Source organism: Pieris brassicae, unplaced genomic scaffold, assembly GCF_905147105.1.
Source record: "Pieris brassicae unplaced genomic scaffold, ilPieBrab1.1, whole genome shotgun sequence".
Classification (NCBI taxonomy): Eukaryota; Metazoa; Arthropoda; class Insecta; order Lepidoptera; family Pieridae; genus Pieris; species Pieris brassicae.
This window is the reverse complement of record NW_025575880.1, coordinates 15,001-20,000: the sequence shown is the minus strand read 5'-3', so window position 1 is coordinate 20,000 and position 5,000 is coordinate 15,001. Positions and strand designations below refer to the sequence as shown.

The 5,000-nt window shown below is 46.8% G+C and overlaps 2 non-coding genes across 2 annotated transcripts; both read right to left on the bottom strand.

Annotated features, from left to right (window-relative positions):
• Positions 1-496: 496 nt before the first annotated feature.
• LOC123719127 lies at positions 497-653 on the bottom strand. The gene has a single exon (XR_006755190.1). It is a non-coding gene; the product is annotated as a 5.8S ribosomal RNA (ribosomal RNA).
• A 350-nt stretch (positions 654-1,003) lies between these two features.
• On the bottom strand, positions 1,004-2,909 carry LOC123719120. Its single transcript, XR_006755184.1, has one exon. It is a non-coding gene; the product is annotated as a small subunit ribosomal RNA (ribosomal RNA).
• Between the last annotated feature and the right edge of the window lie 2,091 nt (positions 2,910-5,000).

Sequence of the window (5,000 nt, the reverse complement as noted above, 5' to 3'; positions counted from 1 at the left end):
ACTGGGCGCAACCGCTAGAGCAGCGGGCGCGCGCGTTTCGCTTCCTCTCGCGAGAGTAAGAGAAACTGAGCCGAACGCGACAACTTTCAACGACAGCGTCGAGACACGTCGACGCGCGCACCGGCGCCGACCGTCGCGCGATCGCCATGCGGGACCGGGACGATGCGAGCAAACACGCGCGACGCGTAAACGCGAACGTCGTTGTCGTCGTTGTCGTTGTCGTTGCGTAAAGACTCGACGCGCACCCGTGCCGCGGGAGACACGGTGCGGCGGGGAGAATTTATTTGTGCGACAAAAGTATCGTATAGACGTGGCTTAACACGGCCAATACGGATGACGAGTCGTAATCGAACATATATTCGAACGGATCGTTCGGCCGCTCGGCGGCCTAGCGAAACCGTCAATTGCACGCGCGACAGAGATGCGGCGCTACGACCGGAGTCGCAGCGATCGCCGCTCGTCACGCGAACAGTGTGGCTTTTTGTTTTTATGCAGCCGGCCCTCAGACAGGAGTGGTCCTGGATATTTCTCCACGGACCGCAATGTGCGTTCGAAATGTCGATGTTCAAATGTGTCCTGCAGTTCACACTATGACGCGCAGTTAACTGCGTTCTTCATCGACCCGCGAGCCAAGTGATCCACCGTTCAGGGTAATCGTTTTGTTTTTGTGTGTGTTTTTGTATGAGAAAATATAAAAGGTGCGAAAAAATTAAACAAAAAAATTTGAAAATAATACTTATCATTAACGTGTACGACAAATGAAAAGAAAGAAAATCTCTTTTATTTGCGTGGTTGTACACAAAAATTAAAATATTATTTCAAAGTATCAATAGGCGATAGCGAACGCTAATCAAAGCGTGTCGCAACGCACACGTCGCGAATCGACGAGAGAGAGTCAACCGTCTCGGATTCGATTTTGATTCGTATCATTCACGTGTTTTTGTATTTTTTTCTTTTTTTGCGAGTCTTTGACAACAACAAAACAAAAAGAAAAAACCAACGTTAATGATCCTTCCGCAGGTTCCCCTACGGAAACCTTGTTACGACTTTTACTTCCTCTAAATGATCAAGTTTGGTCAACTTCCCAGCAACGCCGACGGCCGTGAGGCCACCGCGTGTCGGTCCGAAGACCTCACTAAATCATTCAATCGGTAGTAGCGACGGGCGGTGTGTACAAAGGGCAGGGACGTAATCAACGCGAGCTTATGACTCGCGCTTACTAGGAATTCCTCGTTTATGGGGGATAATTGCAAACCCCAATCCCCAGCACGAAGGAGTTTCAACGGGTTGCCCGGGCCTCTAGGCCAGGGAGAACATGTTGATTCCTTCAGTGTAGCGCGCGTGCGGCCCAGGACATCTAAGGGCATCACAGACCTGTTATTGCTCAATCTCGTGCGGCTCGAAGCCGCCGGTCCCTCTAAGAAGAATTTTAATACGTCGCCAGTGAGTTGCGCTCCCCGAGAGTCGCGCACACCTTGAATGACGACGCCTATTTAGCAGGCTAGAGTCTCGTTCGTTACCGGAATTAACCAGACAAATCGCTCCACCAACTAAGAACGGCCATGCACCACCACCCACCGAATCAAGAAAGAGCTGTTAATCTGTCAATCCTTCCGGTGTCCGGGCCTGGTGAGATTTCCCGTGTTGAGTCAAATTAAGCCGCAGGCTCCACTCCTGGTGGTGCCCTTCCGTCAATTCCTTTAAGTTTCAGCTTTGCAACCATACTCCCCCCGGAGTCCAAAATCTTTGGTTTCCCGGAAGCTGCCCGCCGAGCCATTGTAGTAACGTCGGCGGATCGCTAGATGACATATTTACGGTTAGAACTAGGGCGGTATCTAATCGCCTTCGAACCTCTAACTTTCGTTCTTGATTGATGAAAACACCTTTGGCAAATGCTTTCGCTGATGTTCGTCTTGCGACGATCCAAGAATTTCACCTCTAACGTCGCAATACGAATGCCCCCAGTTATCCCTATTAATCATTACCTCGGAGTTCTGAAAACCAACAAAATAGAACCGAGATCATATTCTATTATTCCATGCACGAAATATTCAAGCGGCATTTTGAGCCCGCTTTGAGCACTCTAATTTGTTCAAAGTAAAATTGTCGGCCCACCTCGACACTCACCGAAGAGCACCGCGATAGGATTTTGATATTGAACCGGCGTTTTACCGCCGGCTCACCGACGATATGCTCCGCAGACGTGTCAGTATCACCGCGGATGCGGTGCACCGACAGCGCGGCGCACAAATGCAACTACGAGCTTTTTAACCGCAACAATTTTAGTATACGCTATTGGAGCTGGAATTACCGCGGCTGCTGGCACCAGACTTGCCCTCCAATTGTTCCTCGTTAAAATATTTAAAGTGTACTCATTCCGATTACGAGGCCTCGTAAGAGTCCCGTATCGTTATTTTTCGTCACTACCTCCCCGTGCCGGGAGTGGGTAATTTGCGCGCCTGCTGCCTTCCTTGGATGTGGTAGCCGTTTCTCAGGCTCCCTCTCCGGAATCGAACCCTGATTCCCCGTTACCCGTGACAACCATGGTAGTCGCAGAAACTACCATCGAAAGTTGATAAGGCAGACATTTGAAAGATGCGTCGCCGGTACTGGACCGTGCGATCGGCAAAAGTTATCCAGATTCATCAAAATTAACGACTTCGGACGCATGGCCCTCCGCCGATTGGTTTTGATCTAATAAAAGCACTCATCCCATCACTGGTCAGAGTTCTGATTGCATGTATTAGCTCTAGAATTACCACAGTTATCCAAGTAACTGAGTAAGATCTAAGGAACCAAAACTGATATATTGAGCCATTCGCGGTATCGCCTTAATACGGCTTGCACTGAGACATGCATGGCTTAATCTTTGAGACAAGCATATAACTACTGGCAGGATCAACCAGGGAGCTGCTTACGCAAACGACACGCCTACACCGCGGTCACGCGGCTTCGGCGAGCCGCTGGCTCGGCGGCGTCGAGGGGCGCGCGCTTGCGCGCGCGCCTTCTCGACACGCGTGAACGTAACGCGTCGAATTTGCACGCGACGCGACGTTCGCGCTTCATATCGATAGACTAACTTTGACCGGTCTACGAGCGGCCGTCCCGTCACGATCTCGCAACGAGGTGATGTACAACGATGCTCGACCACTGTGAGGGACATAAAACTGCAACGAACACGACCCCGCGGGCGGGAATCGATGTTGTGACAATTTGAAAATTGAACATTCATCTAAACGCAACTTCTCAATTTTTATTCAATACGTTATTGTAAACATATTAAAACTCGGCTGGCAATTACATGCGCACACACACGCATGATTCGCACTAGATACGATCAACGCCCGGAGCTTGAGGGATAAATTCCAACACGACGCTGCGCACACCGTTTCGACGATGGGCGCGTGTGCGTCCTCTTTTATACATTCTTTACATATACGGTCGCCGTGGCGACCGCGCACGTGTCGAACACGCTAGGCGCCCTGCGTTGAGGTGTGCCTAGAAGCGTATTCTTTTAACATCACAGATAACACCGGGGGAGACGGTCCCAAATCTTGGTCGATTGGTAACATCACCATACGGTCTGCGAACGCGGTGCTATAATATAATTTTATATTATATTATATAAAATATGAGGAGGAGTAGTATGTATATTCTTTGTTATTTTGTGTTGACACAAGAGAGATATATAAAATGTACTATACACCACACACACAGAGAGAGAGAGAGCTGGGAAAGATCTCGGCGGTCTCGCATTCGAAATACGAATTTGATATAATTTCCTCCGAAAATCCATACCCATATCTATATCATCCATGCGCGAATATACGTATATAATATTCTCACACTTCGCACAAACACAAAAACAAGAACACATTCTATTCTCTCTCGTCCGTCGTTCGTGTCTATTTGAGACGAACGACGCGCGGCAACGAGAACGAGTCGACGCTGTGCGCACGACTGTTTCGCTCCACATCTATACCGAGAGCAATAGTCCGCGTCGGCATTGGAGCGGACGTCGAATGTTTCTCGTAGAGCGAGCGAGAGAGAGACGATTTTTCATTTTATTATGTATGTGTATTGGCGTGCAGTAGTAGCACGTAGTAGTACTAGTAGTAGTAGTAAAAAAATATTATTATTTATTTTATTGACTGATATGATTTTGTTTGTTTTCTTTTTTTTGAATAGACATTTGTATTGATAGATATGTTTCTCGTTGAAGCTCGCAGCACACGCTCAGAGAAATGGCAATGTGGGTTTATTTGAAGAAAAGAAAAAACAAAAAAAACAATTATATTTATTAATAATATGTATGTATGTATGTATGTATGTATGTATGTATGTATAATAATGAATTATAATAATTATTCCGATGCAACGTCAGAGGAAAATGTTTCTCGTACAGGTGCGGCGCGCGACGGCCGGCCGCTCGACAGTTTCGCGCCGAATGTTTCTCGTTGAAGCTCGCAGCACACGCTCAGAGAAATGGCAATGTGGGTTTATTTGAAGAAAAGAAAAAACAAAAAAAACAATTATATTTATTAATAATATGTATGTATGTATGTATGTATGTATGTATAATAATTATTCCGATGCAACGTCAGAGGAAAATGTTTCTCGTACAGGTGCGGCGCGCGACGGCCGGCCGCTCGACAGTTTCGCGCCGAATGTTTCTCGTTGAAGCTCGCAGCACACGCTCAGAGAAATGGCAATGTGGGTTTATTTGAAGAAAAGAAAAAACAAAAAAAACAATTATATTTATTAATAATATGTATGTATGTATGTATGTATGTATGTATGTATAATAATTATTCCGATGCAACGTCAGAGGAAAATGTTTCTCGTACAGGTGCGGCGCGCGACGGCCGGCCGCTCGACAGTTTCGCGCCGAATGTTTCTCGTTGAAGCTCGCAGCACACGCTCAGAGAAATGGCAATGTGGGTTTATTTGAAGAAAAGAAAAAACAAAAAAAACAATTATATTTATTAATAATATGTATG